Here is an 18,583-nt window from a genome sequence, read left to right as displayed (position 1 = left end):
TGGGAAGAATAATTTAAAATTACTTCTCAATAGGTGTTCTTATGACTAAGCCAGTTTCTCTCCCTGAATCCCACCTGCCACCAATGTTAGGTCATGTGGCTTAGTGCCCGCAGGAACAATGACATAGGGGAAGTCCTACCCTATAAAAATAAGCACTTTAGAGGAGGACAGTGAGGACCAAAGAGGAAGGTAAAGACATCAGATGCCTGTGTCCTCACTTCTGCCTCCTGTTGGGATTATTCATGGAAAACGAGTGACTACAGTGTCAACAAAGCATGTACTGGGATTAGTTACTTCCCAGGCAAAGGAAGTAATATGTGCAGCAGTGGACACATTTTCTGAGGGGAAAATCAGAGGGTTTTATGCACTAGAAAGGGAGGAGGCCATGGTACTTAAGCTAATTCATGATTGGAAGCTTGTACTCTGGCAAAGTCAGAACGCATCCATTAACATGGAGCATGGTTGGTTAAAACAAGTCCTGTCGTTCATTCGTCAGGAAAGAGCCCTCAGTTGGGCCCAGTAAGGGTATGATGAACTGGGGTCTCTCAGAGCTCTTAGTCGTTTATCAGCTTTTTTTAGTGATCGTGATGGTGGTGAGTTTCCTAAAGGTCATGACTATTTTAGAGCTTTAGAGGTTAAAACCAGTTGTGGTGAAACAAAGCAAATGCAGCTGTAAGAAGAAAATACTTTGTTCCTCCTTTACAAGGTGGAAGCTTGGGAAGTAGAACAGGTTGTGCTAGAAATATGCTGCTGGGAACGGGGAGCCTGAGAACACTGGGGCCTTTTCTCATCTACAGCTCCCGAGAGGCTGCAAGCCTCTGCAGGCCAAGGAGAAGCTGGCTTTGGCTTGGGAGCCATAGCAACTTGGCCTTGGGTTTGACCATGGTCTGAGGCAGAGCCTCCAGCTCCCTGCAGTCTGGTGTACGTGGACTCTTGCAGGCAATGATTGCACAGTGTCCCAAAAGGCCACAAGGGACCAGTTGTCCCCTGTAGATGCCAGGTCAGCGCCGGGCCAGACCAGCTACCTGCAAAGCGTAAGGCTGACCGTGTCAGCCATAGGCCTTCTTTCCCATCACCGTAAGCCATTTTGGGGACAGGAGATAAACAGAATTCTCTCTCTTTTAAAAAAGGAATTACCCAAAGACACTGTTTAAAAGGGAAGAAACTGAGATATTGTTAATTGGCAAGTTTGTTTTTGCCCCTACTCCTCAATGGGGTATGAGCTTGGAGGAAGAATAGTTATAGGAAATGAAGAAGCTACATTTTTCTTAAAAAACTGAGTGGTAGTGTGCAAATTTGTGATCCTGCTATATACATATAATTTAATATTTATATGGAAACACTTAAACCTAATGTTCAGTAATTTGGAAGAGAATAAACCGTTAAATTCCATTTAAGTGTCTTTATCACATATCACCATTCCTGCCTTCTGTCTAATCCCCTTATGTGGCTATAAAACTGCAAACAAGCCTTGCTTCCTCAGTCACCTATACCTACTCCTCTTTCAGCCCTAACTCAAGCTTCAGGTTGCTCAGGATCAAAGTCTCTGCTAGCTTTTTTCTTTACCCTAGAAATCTCCTTTCTCTTTGGTTTCTTCCTCTGAGCAACCAAGAAGGGCAAGAGGCTGCATCCACCTCTTCACTAAAATCAGAATATTTTCTTCCCACAGGAAATATGCAAAGCACTCTTGCCCTTGAAAAGAATAATAGGTGTGTAATTTGGGTCTCTCCACTCACAGGGGTTTCTCTGACACTTCCCGAACCAAGAGAGTGGCATGGAAGTGCCTTTTCCCCTCTTGGTTTTTTTTTTTTTTTTTTTTTTTGAGGAGGGAGATGACGCTTAGGAGGATGGTCCTGACGTTCTGCGTGGGCTTCCACCGCTCCGAGGGCAGCTCCCCGCTCTGGGGGTCATCGACGGGGGTGTGGAGGATGGAGATGCACACGTCCCCAGTCTCATAGATGTTGGGGTGCCACATTTTGGTCAGGAAGCGAAAGGCCGGCGGAGAGTAGGGGTAGTCAATGGGGAACTTGAGTCGCGCCTTGAAGCAGCCGCCCTCGTAGTAGGTTTTGGGGGGCCCGAAGATGGCCACCTCCCAATTGTACAGGTCGCCCTCGTCCACCAGGGTCACCCGGAAGCCCTCCACCGGCTCCTCCTGCATCCCCTTGAGCTCCAGAAGCAGCCCCTTCTGCGAGCTGGGCACCAGCGGCCGGGCCATGGCGGCGGCGGACGGGCCCGGGACCGGGGGCGCTTGGGGCCGCGGGACGGGCCGGGGCCGGGGCCGCCTTCTTCGTCTGCGCCGCCACCACCACCCGGAGCCGCCGGGCGCTCCAGTAGCTCTGCACCGCCGCCCGGCGCTCACCTCAGCCTCCGCGCCGCGCCCCCGCCGCCCGCGCCGCGCCCCCGCCGCCCGCGGCCGCGCCCCCGCGGCCGCGGCCGTGCCTGCGCTCCGCCCGCCCTGACCGCGCCTCTCCCCTCTTGTTTTTGTCATCTTAAGCTGGAAATTGCATATGGCATGGTCTGCACGTAATAGGGTATTAGGTACTTACCTGGGTTTGCCTCAAACACGGCCTTCAACACTGCCTGCTCTCATGAAGTACTTATACCAGGCACCATTCATTCAGATCCTTCAGAAATGGTTTCTTAATGAGATTTAAAGTTATTTTGAATGAGGATTTAGAGCATATTAAACTGTTTTCATTGCAATCTCACTAAGTAGAGGAATCTGCTTCCCATGCTCTCTTCCTTTTTATTTGTATCTCCAGGTAATGGTACTTTGCAGGAACTAGGTCAACAGCAGTGCAACTCAGACTTGACTGACCCATGCAAACTTGTTATTTTAATGTGAGATGTTTTCCTGGTCTTTATCCAACTTAGAGCCGATTAAGTATCCCATTTTTAAAGAATCTCAGGAGAGGATTCCATGGCTTCCCCTGAGGTTTCAGGCTAGGGTTTCACACTCTCACACATTATTAGGAAGCTATTCCTAGTACTTTCCACCCAAATCACTCATGTGACTCTTTAAGACTCTCAGCTGGTCCTCAGCAGAGAGGGAAAACAGCTGCTTCCCACCACCTGTGCCTGGAACTCTTCCACGTTCTGTAAGCCCATTAAATCATGTCTCAGCTTGTGAAATGAAGGCTTACAAAATGGGGTTTTCTTGACTAAAGTTGGGAATTAAACCAGCTAAATGCTTGGAATCTTTTGGTAGCTATGGTGACCAGACATTCTGAATTGCAGTAACAATAGAAATATATTTATTGAGTACTTATGTGATAGGGGCCATGCGAGCGCGCAGCCGTTAGAGCCAGACCGTTATCGCGAGACCCTGAGCGCGGCCGGCAGTTAACGTGGGCGGCAGTTAACGTGGGCGGCAGTTAACATCGCAGTGGTTCTCCAGGCAGACGGTGCGGTGAGAGGCGGATGGCGTCCTTCTCCCTCGGGCCCTCCAGGCCCTCTGGCTTCGGGCCTGGCGGGTGAGCTGGGGGGCCCGGGAACAGGCTGAGGGCTGTGTCCCGCAGAGCTCTAGAGCCCTCTCCACGGCCGCCCACTGGCCAGGCCCAGGCCTGGAAGCAGCAGCGAACCTCTCCCCCATCCCCACCTCTGCGACCTAATGGTGGTGGCATCTCCATGGGTCACAGTCCGCGGAGGCTTCAGCAACTGGAATATATGGACACTGCCACTAAGGTAACAGCTTCAACCAGCTTCAGTCTCTCTGTTTAAGTTTCAAAAATTGGTCCAGCTTAGATCGGTTGTCTACCCCTAGGAGGTGGCCAGAGGACAGGGTTAAGTTGCAAGGACACTGCACATTATTACTTTGGGTCCACCTCTGTGGTTGGCGCTATTCCCTAAGAGGGGCAATTGTGAGCTGGGAATTAACCTGATTGGTATTTGCTACACATATTCCTATTGATCCTATACAAATGATTCTTTCCAGTTTAAATGAAAAGTCTGAGGGACTTCCCTGGTGGTCCAGTGGGTAAGACTCTGTGCTCCCAATGCAGGGGGCCCGGGTTTGATCCCTGGTCGGGGAACTAGATCCTGCATGCATGCCGCAACTAAGAGTCCATATGCCACAACGAGGATCCCGTGTGCCACAACTAACACCCAGCGCAGCCTAAATAAATACATAAATATTAAAAAAAAAAAAAGAAAAAAGAAAAGCCTGAGGGCCAGCTGGGTCCTGGGAGCCTGGCTTCCTCAGTGATGATGGCTGGGCAGGGTCTGGCCCTGAGGGTGCCACCAGCTGAGATCTGCCTCCTCAGCCGGGGCTGGGCACTGGCAGGAGGACCCAGGCTGGGTGCTGGATGAATGCTCCCCGGCAGGGTAACCGGCCTGTGCAGGGACCCCTCCTCTTAGCCAGGCCTGGACCTCGGAGGGCAAAAGTTGAGCCTTGGGACCTTGCCCTTTCTTGTCGGAACAAAGAATAATGTTCATTTTGGTGGAGGTTTATAGGAACATCGTGACCTGACCATGACCTGACCTCAAGAACAAAGAATCTGACACCAAGAAGTATGCAACAACTAATCATGCCCCTCCCTCACCTTTCCTATAAAAGGGCTTGCTGAAAGCTTTTGGGGAGTTCGGGGTTTTTAAGGCATGAGTCACCTGTCTCCTTGCATGGCCCTGCAATAAACCTTTCTCTGCTCCAAACTCTGACGTTTTGCTATTGTTTGGCCTCACTGGGCGTCGGGCACATGGACTTGCGTTTGATAACACTTACTTTGTGTCAGGTGCTGTGATATACATTCTATGAAGTGTGTAGTTGTATTGCAATGTTTTATAGATGAGGAATCTGAAAATTCAAGAGATAGATTAAACAATTTGTCCAAGGTCACACATCTCGTAAGGATGGAGCTGGGATTAGAACCCAGGTAGTCTGGCCTCAGAATCTCGGCTTTTGGCTACATTGTCCCTGGACATATGTACATTTATTTGTCATTAATTCATCAAATATTAATTGAATGATGTGTCAGGTATTGCACTGCTTTCATAACAAGGTGGTCTTCACACTTAAAATACTCAAAGTCTAGTGAGGGAGCCAGACACATGAACACAGAAATTACTGCCTAATGTGAGAACTGTTGTACTTAAAAAAAATATTCCAAGAACTTAGTTACCTTGATATCCTTCATAATGTAGGGATGTCATGTATTTATATAATTTGGGGGATAATATGGAATATGTTCAAATTATACCACCTATTGCTGGTTACGATCAAGGTGAAGTTTGTGGCTAGTGGGTAGGAAGCAAATTTAAACTTTCGGGCCAAAGTTTAAAGTGGCATTAAGCTGAGGAGGGTGAGCATGAAGCCTGAAGGAACAAGGGTCATGGAGCATTGTGATGACAGGGGTCATGGAGCATTGTGATGACGGGGCATGCAGCATTGTGACGAAAGGGATCATGGAACATTGTGATGAAAAGTGCCACGCAGCATTGAGATGACAAGGCCCATGGTGCATTGTGATGACAGGGGATATGGAACATCGTGATGAAAGGGGTCATGGAGCATTGTGATAACAGGGGGCATGGAGCACTGGGATGATAAGGGAATGGAGCATTATGATGACAGTGGTCATGGAGCATCGTGATGAATGGGATCATGGAGCATTGTGATGAAAGGGGTCATGGAGCATTGTGATGACTAGGGTTATGGAGCATTGTGATGACAAGGACTTGGAGCATTGTGATGAAAAGGGCCATTTAGCATTGTGATGACAGGGGTCATGGAGCATTGTGATGACAAGGGCATGGAACATCGTGATAATAAAGGCATGGAGCATTGTGATGACAAGTGTCAGGGAGCATTGTGATGACAAGGGTCCTGGAGCATTGTGATGAAAAGGGTCATGGATCATTGTGATGACAAGAGCCATGGAGCATTGTGCTGACAAGGGTCATGGAGCATTGTGCAGACAGGTCTTGGAACATTGTGATGATAAGGGCATGGAGCATTGTGATGACAAGGGCATGGAGAATTGCGATGACACTGTCATGTGGCATTGTGATTTCAAGGGTCAGGGAACATTGTGATGACATGTGTCATGGAGCATTGTGATGAAAAGGGCATGGAGAATTGCGATGACACTGTCATGTGGCATTGTGATTTCAAGGGTCAGGTAACATTGTGATGACATGTGTCATGGAGCATTGTGATGAAAAGGGTCATGGAACATTGTGATGAAAGCTGTCATGAAGCATTGTGATGAAAGGGGTCATGGATCATTGTGATGACAGGGGTCACGGAGCGTTGGGATGAAAGGGGTCATGGAGTATTGTGATGACACAGGTCATGGAGCATTGTGATGACAGGGGTCATGGAGTATTGTGATGAAAGTAGTCATGGAACATGGTTATGACCACGGCCATGGAGCATTGTGGTGACAAGGGTCATGGAGCATTGTGATGACACGGGCCAAGGAGCATTGTGATGAAAGGGGTCATGGAGCTATGTGATGAAAGTGGTCATGATGCATTGTGATGACAGGGGGCATGGAGCATTGTGATGACAGGGGTCATGGAGCACTGTGATGACAAGGGCCATGGAGCATTGTGATGACAGGGGTCATGGGGTATTGTGATGAAAGGGGGCAGGGAGCATTGTGATGAAAGGCATACTGGAGCATTGGGATGAAAGGGGTCATGGAGTATTGGGATGACACGGGTCATGGAGCGTTGTGATGACACGTGTCATGGAGCATTGTGATGAGAAGGGTCATAGAGAATTGTGAGGACAAGGGCCATGGAGCATTGTGATGACAGGTGTCATGGAGCATTGTGATGACAGGTGTCATGGAGCATTGTGATGACAAGGGTCATGGAGCATTGTGATGACAAGGGCCATTTAACATTGTGATGAAACGTGTCTTGGAGTATTGTGATGAATGTGGTCATGGAGCATTGTGATGACAGTGGGCATGGAGCATTGTGGTGACAAGGGCCATGGAACATTGTGATGACAACGGTCATGGAGCATTGTGATGAAAGAGTTCATGGCGCATTGTGATGACAGGGGCCATGGAGCATTGTGATGAAAGGGGGTACTGGAGCACTGTGATGAAAGGGGTCATGGAGCATTGTGATGAAAGGGATCATGGAGCATTGTGATGAAAGGGGTCATGGAGCATTGTGATGAAAGGGATCATGGAGCATTGTGATGAAAGTGGTCATGGAGCACTGTGATGAAAGGGTCATGGATCATAGTGATGACAGAGGTCATGGAGCATTGTGATGACACGGGCCATGGAGCATTGTGATGACAAGGGTCATGAAGCATTGTGGTGACACGGGCATGGAGCATTTTGATGACAAGATCCATGGAGAATTGTGATGACAGGGGTCATGGGGCATTGTGATGTCAGGGGTTATGGAGCATTGTGGTGACAGAGGGCATCGAGAATTGTGATGAAAGGGGTACTGGAACATTGTGATGAAAGGCGTCATGGAGCATAGTGATGACAAGGGTCATGGAGCATTGTGATGACAGGGGTCATGGAGCATTGTGATGAAAAGTGTCTTGGAGCATTGTGATGATAAGGAACATGGAGCCTTGTGATGACACGTGCCAAGGAGCATTGTGATGAAAGGGATCCTGTAGCATTGTGATGACATGGGTCACGGAGCATTGTGATGAAAGGGGTCATGAAGCATTGTTTGGACAGGGGTCATTGAGCATTGTGATGCCAGGGATTATGGAACATTGTGATGACAGAGGTCATGGAGCATTGCCAAGAAAGGAGTCATGGAGCATTGTGATGACACGGGCTAAGGAGCATTGTGATGAAAGAGGTCTTGGAGCATTGTAATGAAAGTTGTGTTGAAGCATTGTGATGACAGGGAGCATGGAGCATTGTGATGACAAACGCCATGAAGCATTGTGATGACAAGGGCCATTTAGCATTGTGATGAAACGGGTCATGGAGCATTGTGATGAATGTGGTCATGGAGCATTGGTATGACATTGGGCATGTAGCATTGTGATGACACGGGCTGAGGAGCCTTGTGATGAGAAGGGTCATGGAGCATTGTGATGAGTGGAGTCATGGATTATTATGATGAAAGGGATCATGGAGCATTGTGATGACAGGGGTCATGGAGAATTGTGATGAAAGTGGTCAGGGAGCATTGTGATAAGAGGGGTAAAGGAGCATTGTGATAAAAGCATTGTGTGTCTTTGGGCACTGTGATGACAGGGGCATGGAGCATTGTGATGACAAGGGCCATGGAGCATTGTGATGACAAGAGTTATGGAGCATTGTGATGACAAGGGTTATGGAACATTGTGATGACAGGGGTCATGGAGAATTTTTTTTTTAATCAGTCATCAACTTTATACACATCACTTTATACATTTCAATCCCAATCGCCCAATTCAGCACACCACCTTCCCCACCCCACTGCAGTTTTCCCCCCTTGGTATCCATACGTTTTTTCTCTACATCTGTGTCTCAACTTCTACCCTGAAACCCGGTTCATCTGTACCATTTTTCTAGGTTCCACGTACATGCGTTAATATACGATATTAGTTTTTCTCTTTCTGAGTTACTTCACTCTGTATGACAATCTCTAGATCCATCCACGTCGCAACAAATGACTCAATTTCGTTCCTTTTTATGGCTGAGTAATATTCCATTATATATGTGTACCACAACTTCTTTATCCATTCGTCTGTTGATAGGCATTTAGGTTGCTTCCATGACCTGGCTATTGTAAATAATGCTGCAATGAACAATCGGGTGCATGTGTCTTTTTAATTACGGTTTTCTCTGGGTATATGCCCAGTAGTGGGATTGCTGGGTCATATGGTAATTCTATTTTTAGTTTTCTAAGGAACCTCCATATTGTTCTTCATAGTGGCTGTATCAATTTACATTCCCACCAACAGTGCAAGAGGGTTCCCTTTTCTCCACACCCTCTCCAGCATTTGTTGTTTGTAGATTTTCTGATGATGCCCATTCTAACTGGTGTGAGGTGATACCTCATTGTAGTTTTGATTTGCATTTCTCTAATAATTAGTGATGTTGAGCATCTTTTCATGTGCTTCGTGGCCGTCTGTATGTCTTCTTTGGAGAAATGTCTATTTAGGTCTTCTGCCCATTTTTGGATTGGGGTGTTTGTTTCTTTAATATTGAGCTGAATGAGCTGTTTATATATTTTGGAGATTAATCCTTTGTCAGTTGATTCGTTTGTAAATATTTTCTCCCATTCTGAGGGTTGTCTTTTCGTCTTGTTTATGGTTTCCTTTGCTGTGCAAAAGCTTTGAAGTTTCATTAGGTCCCATTTGTTTATTTTTGTTTTTATTTCCATTACTCTAGGAGGTGGATCAAAAAAGATCTTGCTGTGATTTATGTCAAAGAGTGTTCTTCCTACGTTTTCCTCTAAGAGTTTTATAGTGTCCAGTCTTACATTTAGGTCTCTAATCCATTTTGAGTTTATTTTTGTGTATGGTGTTAGGGAGTATTCTAATTTCATTCTTTTACATGTAGCTGTCCAGTTTTCCCAGCACCACTTATTGAAGAGACTGTCTTTTCTCCATTGTATATCTTTGCCTCCTTTATCATAGCTTAGTTGACCATAGGTGTGTGAGTATATCTCTGGGCTTTCTATCTTGTTCTATTGATCTATGTTTCCGTTTATGTGCCAGTAGCCTATTGTCTTGATTACTGTAGCTTTGTAGTATAGTCTGAAGTCAGGGAGTCTGATTCCTCCAGCTCCGTTTTTTTCCCTGAAGACTGCTTTTGCTATTCGGGGTCTTTTGTGTCTCCATACAAATTTTAAGATGATTTGTTCTAGTTCCGTAAAAAATGCCATTGGTAATTTGATAGGGATTGCATTGAATCTGTAGATTGCTTTGGGTAGTATAGTCATGTTCACAATATTGATTTTTCCAATCCAAGAACATGGTATATCTCTCCACCTGTTGGTATTATCTTTAATTTCTTTCATCAGTGTCTTATAGTTTTCTGCATACAGGTCTTTTGTCTCCCTAGGTAGGTTTATTCCTAGGTATTTTATTCTTTATGTTGCAATGGTAAATGGGAGTGTTCCCATAATTTCTCTTTCATATTTTTCATCATTGGTGTATAGGAATGCAAGATATTTCTGTGCATTAATTTTGTATCCTGCAACGTTACCATATTCATTAATTAGCTCTAGCAGTTTTCTGGTGGCAGTTTTAGGATTCTCTATGTATAGTATCATGTCATCTGCAAACAGTGACAGTTTTACTTCTTCTTTTCCAATTTGTATTCCTTTTATTCCTTTTTCTTCTCTGATTGCCTTGGCTAGGACTTACAAACTATGTTGAATAATAGTGGTGAGAGTGGACATTCTTGTCTCGTTCCTGATCTTAGAGGAAATGCTTCCAGTTTTTCACCATTGAGAATGATGTTTGCTGTGGGTTTGTCATATATGGCCTTTATTATGTTGAGGAAAGTTGCCTCTATGCCCACTTTCTGGAGAGTTTTTATCATAAATGGGTGTTGAATTTTGTCAAAAGCTTTTTCTGCATCTATTGAGATGATCATATGGTTTTTATTCTTCAATTTGTTAATATGGTGTATCACATTGATTGATTTGCGTATATTGAAGAATCCTTGCATCCCTGGGATAAATCCCACTTGATCGTGGTGTATGATCCTTTTAATGTGCTGTTGGATTCTGTTTGCCAGTATTTTGTTGAGAATTTTTGCATCTATATTCATCAGTGATATAGGTCTGTAATTTTCTTTTTTTGTAGTATCTTTGTCTGGTTTTGGTATCAGGGTGATGGTGGCCTCATAGAATGAGTTTGGGAGTGTTCCTTCCTCTTCAATTTTTTGGAAGAGTTTGAGAAGGATGGGTGTTAGCTCTTCTCTAAATGTTTGATAGAATTCACCTGTGAAGCCATCTGTTCCTGGACTTTTGTTTGTTGGAAGATTTTTAATCCCAGTTTCAATTTCATTACTTGTGATTGGTCTGTTCATATTTTCTGTTTCTTCCTGGTTCAGCCTTGGAAGGTTATACCTTTCTAAGAATTTGTCCATTTCTTCCAGGTTGTCCATTTTATTGGCATAGAGTGGCTTGTAGTAGTCTCTTAAGATGTTTTGTATTTCTGCGGTGTCTATTGTAACTTCTCCTTTTTCATTTCTAATTTTATTGATTTGAGTTCTCTCCCTCTTTTTCTTGATGAGTATGGCTAAAGGCTTATCAATTTTGTTTACCTTCTCAAAGAACCGCTTTTAGTTTTATTGATCTTTGCTATTGTTTTCTTTGTTTCTATTTCATTTCTTTCCACTCTGATCTTTATGATTTCTTTCCTTCTGCTAACTTTTGGTTTTGTTTGTTCTTCTTTCTCTAGTTCCTTTAGGTGTATGGTTAGATTGTTTACTTGAGATTTTTCTTGTTTCTTTAGGTAGGCTTGTATAGCTATAAACCTCTGTCTTAGAACTGCTTTTGCTGCATCCCATAGGTTTTGGATCGTCGTGTTTTCATTGTCATTTGTCTCTAGGTATTTTTTGATTTCCTCTCTGATTTCTTCAGTGATCTCTTGGTTATTTAGTAAGGTATTGTTTAGCCTCCATGTGTTTGTGTTTTTTATGTCTTTTTCCTGTTATTGATTTCGAATCTCATAGCGTTGTGGTTGGAAAAGATGCTTGATATGATTTCAATTTTCTTAAATTTACTGAGGCTTGATTTGTGACCCAAGATGTGATCTATCCTGGAGAATGTTCTGTGCGCACTTGAGAAGAAAGTGTAATCTACTGTTTTTGGATGGAATGTCCTATAAATATCAATTTAATCTGTATGGTCTATTGTGTCATTTAAAGCTGTGTTTCCTTAGTAGTTGTCTTTTTGGATGATCTGTCCATTGGTGTAAGTGAGGTGTTAAAGTCCCCCACTATTATTGTGTTACTGTCAATTTCCTCTTTTATAGCTGTTAGCAGTTGCCTTATGTATTGAGGTGCTCCTATGTTGGGTGCATATATATTTATAATTGTTATATCTTCTTCTTGGATTGATCCCTTGATCATTATGTAGTGTCGTTCCTTGTCTCTTGTAACATTCTTTATTTTAAAGTTTATTTTATCTGATATGAGTATTGCTACTCCAGCTTTCTTTTGATTTCCATTTGCATGGAATATCTTTTTCTATCCCCTCACTTTCAGTCTGTATGTGTCCCTAGGTCTGAAGTGGGTCTCTTGTAGACAGCATATATATGGGTCTTGTCTTTGTATCCATTCAGCGAGCCTGTGTCTTTTGGTTGGGGAATTTAATCCATTTAGTTTTAAGGTAATTATCAATATGTATGTTCCTATTACCATTTTCTTAATTGTTCTGGGTTTGTTTTTGTAGGTCTTTTTCTTCTCTTGTGTTTCCCACTTAGAGAGGTTCCCTTAGCATTTGTTGTAGAGCTGGTTTGGTGGTGCTGAATTCTCTTAGCTGTTGCTTGTCTGTAAAGCTTTTGATCTCTCCATGGAATCTGAATGAGATCCTTGCCGGGTAGAGTAATCTTGGTTGTAGTTCTTCCCTTTCATCACTTTAAGTATATCATGCCACTCCCTTCTGGCTTGTAGAGTTTCTGCTGAGAAATCAGCTGTTAGCCTTATGGGAGTTCCCTTGTATGCTATTTGTCGTTTTTCCCTTGCTGCTTTCAATAATTTTTCTTTGTCTTTAATTTTTGCCAATTTGATTACTATGTGTCTCGGCGTGTTTCTCCTTGGGTTTATCCTGTATGGGACTCGCTGCGCTTCCTGGACTTGGGTGGCTATTTCCCATGTTAGGGAAGTTTTCTACTATAATCTCTTCAAATATTTTCTCTGGCCCTTTCTCTCTCTCTTCTCCTTCTGGGACCCCTATAATGCGAATGTTGCTGTGTTTAATGTTGTCCCAGAGGTCTCTTAGGCTGTCTTCATTTCTTTTCATTCTTTTTTCTTTAGTCTGTTCCGCAGCAGTGAATTCCACCATTCTGTCTTCCAGGTCACTTATCCGTTCTTCTGCCTCAGTTGTTCTGCTATTGATTTCTTCTACTGTAGTTTTCATTTCAGTTATTATATTGTTCATCTCTGTTTGTTTGTTCTTTAATTCTTCTAGGTCTTTGTTAAACATTTCTTGCATCTTCTCGATCTTTGCCTCCATTCTTATTCGGAGGTCTTGGATGACCTTCACTATCATTATTCTGAATTCTTTTTCTGGAAGGTTGCCTATCTCCACTTCATTTAGCTGTTTTTCTGGGGTTTTATCTTGTTCCTTCATCTGGTATGTAGCCCTCTGCCTTTTCATCTTGTCTATCTTTCTGTGAATGTGGTTTTGCTTCCACAGGCTGCAGGATTATAGTTTTTCTTGATTCTGCTGTCTGCCCTCTGATGGTTGAGGCTATCCAAGAGGCTTGATGGGAGGCTCTGGTGGTGGGTAGAGCTGACTGTTGCTGTGGTGGTCAGAGCTCAGTAAAACTTTAATCCACTTGACTGTTGATGGGTGGGGCTGGGTTCCCTCCCTGTTGGTCGTTTTGCTTGAGGCAACCCAACACTGGAGCCTACCTGGGCTCTTTGGTGGGGCTAATGACAGACTCTGGGAGGGCTCACACCAAGGAGTGCTTCCCAGAACTTCTGCTGCCAGTGTCCTTGTCCCCACGGTGAAACAGAGTCACCCCCCTCCTCTGCCGGAGACCTTCCAACACGAGCAGGTAGGTCTGGTTCAGTGTCCCCCGGGGTCACTGCTCCTTCCCCTGGGTCCTGATGCACACACTATTTTGTGTGCACCCTCCAAGAGTGGGGTCTCTGTTTCCCCCAGTCCTGTCAAAGTCCTGCAATCAATTCCCACTAGGCTTCAAAGTCTGATTCTCTATGAATTCCTCCTCCCGTTGCTGGACCCCCAGGTTGGGAACCCTGACGTGGGGCTCAGAACCTTCACTCCAGTGGGTGGACTTCTGTGGTATAAGTGTTCGCCAGTCTGTGAGTCACCCACCCAGCAGTTATGGGATTTGATTTTACTGTGATTGTGCCCCTCCTACCGTCTCATTGTGGCTTCTCCTTTGTCTTTCGATGAGAGGGTGTTAGAACACATCCCTGGACCCAGGGCAGTACGAAGTGTATTATGGTTAGACCCGAGGACTCAGCAGGCCCGTAACTTTGGTCTGTTCTCTCCTGTCTACCTTCCTACGTCTCCAGCTGTCAAGATTTGACAGTTGAACCAGCAGATGTGATGTGTTCAAAGCATTTGCTTCTGATGTCAGATAAGCTCCTTTCCCACATCTAAATTCTCTGTAAAAGCAGAATTTTCGTGTTATTATGTGTATTGTAATAATGCTGCTTAGACTTTTTAGGTTAGAAAACTGGTGGCTTGCCAAAGACCTCCAGTATAGAAAATGTCAGTCTCTAGCACTGTCCCATGTGACTTGAGGGGCAAACCTAGATAATACCAGATGGTCACACGCTATCTATGTCGTTCCTGCCACAGGATTAGCTATGTAAGTCGGGAAGTCTGTAGGTTTACAGGTGGGTAGTAAATGCCCTGTTACCTGCTAAAGATGAGTATCCGTGGTTTTCTCTAAGGCAGGGTTTCTCAACCAAGGCATTGACTTTTGGGGCCAGATAAACCTTTGCTGTGGTGTGTGAGTCCTGTGCATCATAGAGTGTTTAGCAAGGTCCCGACCTCTACTCACTAGGTGCCCGTAACATTCCCCCTCTCTCCTCCCAGTTGTGACAACCAAAATCACCTTCAGACTTTCCCAGATGTCCCCTGGGGGGCACAGTTGCACTCAGTGAGAAGCAATGGACTCAAGGTTACCAATATCTTTGAGGTAGACTTGACGTCCTGTTGTAAAAGACATACTCATTCTCCTGTTTTTATTTTGGAAATTAGATGCCACTGTTCATGATCCTTATTCAGATGTCTGTAATTAAGTTTAGTCAGACTACCCACTCACAGGTGGGACACTGAGACAGAGGGAAACAGCTTGTCCAACTCACATGGCCACATCCCTTGCCTCCTAAGTAAACGTGTCACAAGTGAAAGCAAGCTGGCTCTTGTAATGTTGACAAGTCTTTTTTTTTCAACAAATGTGCCAGTTTTAGAGTTGTTGTTTGCCCTCTAACCTTTTGGAGGGCTTACATAGCCTTCAAGCTTCTAAAGAAACGAAATGGGGCACTCTTTCCCAAGCAGGAAGCAGTTTCACTGGCAGTGTGTGAGAGGCCTTGGGGACTTGGAGGATGAACACTTGTCGAAACAGGGTTTATCCCGATATGCTAGAGTAAGGCTCAGTGCACCACACCGGTGTTATCAGGTGGTGTTGGTCAAATAAGTAGTACTACAGAGAGAATCTTACTTTAGTCAATTTAAAGTTTTGAGATCTCACTATGTTTTTTAAAACAGGTATTAAATACATGCATTTGGTAAAACAGTACAAAAGGCTGTTTGGTACATAGCAGCCAAAGAAATACAATGTGGCTATTCCGTGCTGAGCTATGCTGTGAGCATTATCAAATAGATACTGGATTCTGAGGCCTTTGTTCAGGAACAAAAAAGAATATAAAATATGTCATTACCACAACTAAGGAGCTGGCCTGTGGCAACTAAGACCTGGCACAATTAATTAACTAACTGACTATTTTTAAAAATCTCATTAATAGGTATTTAATATGATTTTTAAAAATTTATTTATTTATTTAATTTATTTATTTTTGGCTGCGTTGGGTCTTCCTTGCTGTGTGCGTGGGCTTCTCATTGCGGTGGCTTCTCTTGTTGCGGAGCACGGGCTCTAGGCGCATGGGCTTCAGTAGTTGGGGCACGAGGACTCAGTAGTTGTGGCTTTTGGGCTCTAGAGCACAGGCTCAGTAGTTGTGGTGCACGGGCTTCATTGCTCCGTGGCGTGTGGGAACTTCCCGGACCAGGGCTTGAACCCTTGTCCCCTGCATTGGCAGGCGGATTCTTAACCACTGCACCACCAGGGAAGCCCAGGCTCCAACCTTTTTAAAAATGTGTTCCTTCCACCTTCATGGAGCAGGCGTAGGGGATGGGGAGGAGTGAGAACCCGATTGGCAGGGGTCCGGTCGCAGCCCCGGAAGGGGACGGGGGAGGATCTAAGAGGTGGCACCGGGCCACAGTTGACCCCCAGTGACAGCTAACAGCTGCACTGCTGCCCCTTCCTGCCCCAGGACCTGAGCTCAGGTCTCAGGGCGGCTGGAGAAACGCACTGTTTTTGGTGAGATGCTCTTACTTACTGTGTGGAGCTGCTCCGGCTGCCCCGGCGACCACACCCCTGCAGGGCCCTGTGCCCGTCCTCCCTGCCCCCTGCCCAGGGCTCGGAGAACAGCAGTCTCTGTGGGGCAACCTGTTTCCAAGTCCTTCAGTGACCGTGGAGGACTGGGAACGGGCTGGGCTGCTGGGGAGCCTGGGCATCCAACACCTGAGCTCAGCCCTGGGGGCTCACGTGAGGGCAGGGGCTGGGGGTGCGGGCGGTGAGTGGAGGGGCCTCCAGCCGGTGTCAGTCTGGGCCCTGGACCCAGGGAAAGGCCTCACCCTCTCAGTCCTGACCTGCCGCTCGGGAACCCTGTGGCCCACCAGCCCGAGGCCTGTGGCGCCCGCCACGGACTGCCTGGCACACGGCTGGGGTTCCAACGCCACACCTGGATTTTGCACGGGGACCATCTGGGGGCTCAGTGCATGGGAAGACGAGCAGCCCCCAGGCCCCGACATGCCCCTTCCATATCCATCGAGAGGTGCCTGATGGAAGGCCGGCTGTGCTCCTTTTCAAGCCCCAGGGAATTCACACGGACAGCCCTCCCGGCCACGGGGTGCCTGCCCACTGGCTCTGGGCCTGCGACCAGCCCAGAACACAGAAGGCACAGAAGTGGGTGCAGGGAGCTGAGCCGGGTCTGCAGAAGGGCAGACATCACAGCCTGGTCCACAACCGACTGGCCTAGGGTGGGTGAGAATGGGCGGGCAGGCTGAGGGGAGGACAGAGCGTGGCACGGCCAATCACAGCCCCCGAGATGCCAAATAGTGACGGGCGAGAGGCCAGCAGGAAACTGACACCCCCTCACTGGAGAGCCTGCCTGGCCGGGGTGCGGGGCACCATCCCCGTCTGAACTCACCCCACAGCTCAGCCATCTCCCAGTGACCAAGACGCATCACCACGGCCCCAGAGCTGATCCCCGACCAAGGTCAGAACTCCCTCCAGTGTGACAGCCCCCGTGCCACTCCTGTGGTGGAAGGGACGTCAGGCAGAGACCAGGGGTAGAGTCTTTTTATTAATGGCTGCGTTTTCAAAGAACCATTTTGTTACCAGGAAAGCTCCCCAGGAAGGGATTGCATTAGTGCAACAAGGGGGAGCCTTGATGCCAGGCTTTCCAGACACTTCCAGGTGGAGACTTTTGGCCTAGGCCGGCCACCGGGGACTCAGGGGCTGGGAGGACACACAGCCCCTCCCCTGCCCCGACGGGGCGCTAAGGCAGCCGGCCCGCCTGGGTGGGCAAAACCCCATACCGTCAGCAGGCCGGCGGCTTGCAGCCCTCAACCTGCAGCCCTTTGCTCAGGAGGAAGGCGTCCTGTGTGGGGTCACAACCCAGGAAGAGCTTCGCCATGCCCTTGGCATCCTCGGAGCTCCCTGGCCTCAGAATGCAGCTTCTTTAGTCCATGGCAACCTGACGAGAGGGGTCGGGGCTGCAGGAGGGTGGAGCACCCCCTTCACTGAGGGTGTGGGTGTGGCCACCTCTGCTGTGACTCAACAAAGGGCAGGGGAGCAGGGGGTCCAGGGCAGGGTCCTCAGAGCCTGGCAGTCCCAGGTGGGCGGCACAAGAATCTAGGCCCAGGCCAAGGACCTCCATATTAGTCTGCACGGCAGGCTGGCCTCTCACCTTGCCACTCAGGACGCCCTCCTGCTTGAAAAGTGTGTGGACCGTGTCTGTGGCGTACACCTCGCTGCACAGGTAGCCATAGGACTGGGCGTCGAAGCTTCCTGCCAGGTGGCCGAAGGTCGCAGGTAGGTGGGTCCCTGGGACACACGTGGAGAGGCTCCTGCCCGGCCCCCTGGCTGCGCCATGCCCCTTCCCCAGAGCCGGGGCCTCAAAGCAGCCCTGTCTGAGTCCCCTGCCACTAGAGGGAGTATTGGCCCAACACTTCTAGAAAACGGGGACCTTGCGGGCAACTCAGTGGAGGGACACAAATCAATCTTTGCTGACTTTCTGCTGAAGCTCACGAGGGTTCACCCCTAAGCCTCTTACAAGGATAGCTGCCCGAGGCTCCGAGGGATGCATCAGGGCTCGCCCTCCAGCACGGGGAAAGCGTGGGTTAAAGCGCTCACGAGGGAGTGAGCTGCGTCTCCACACCGCACCGACATGCACGGGCAAACCTCGTCGATGCGTTCCATCCAGGGTATGAAGCCCTCTCCTGCCTCTTCCAGGCTCTCCAGAAAGCACGTGCAGATAGGCCCAACCCACCCTCGGACTCCACGGGCCACAGCTGGAGGGACCAGCCCAGGAACCCAGGCAGGAAGAGGCCAGAGGTCAGCGGGCATCGGCTAGAGCCTGTCAGTCGGTCTCCCTTCACACACCACCAGAGGATCCTCTTGATCTGGGCAGTAGCCACCAACCGACCGCTAAGGTGGGCC

The 18,583-nt window shown here is 47.3% G+C and overlaps 1 pseudogene; it reads right to left on the bottom strand.

The window, feature by feature from the left end:
• Positions 1-1,732: 1,732 nt before the first annotated feature.
• Positions 1,733-17,106, bottom strand: LOC132370492 (ubiquitin-conjugating enzyme E2 R1-like; annotated as a pseudogene).
• Between the last annotated feature and the right edge of the window lie 1,477 nt (positions 17,107-18,583).

This window comes from Balaenoptera ricei, chromosome 1 (assembly GCF_028023285.1).
Source record: "Balaenoptera ricei isolate mBalRic1 chromosome 1, mBalRic1.hap2, whole genome shotgun sequence".
Lineage (NCBI taxonomy): Eukaryota > Metazoa > Chordata > Mammalia > Artiodactyla > Balaenopteridae > Balaenoptera > Balaenoptera ricei.
The sequence above is the reverse complement of the archived record's forward strand: the minus strand, read 5'-3'. Positions and strand labels throughout refer to the sequence as shown.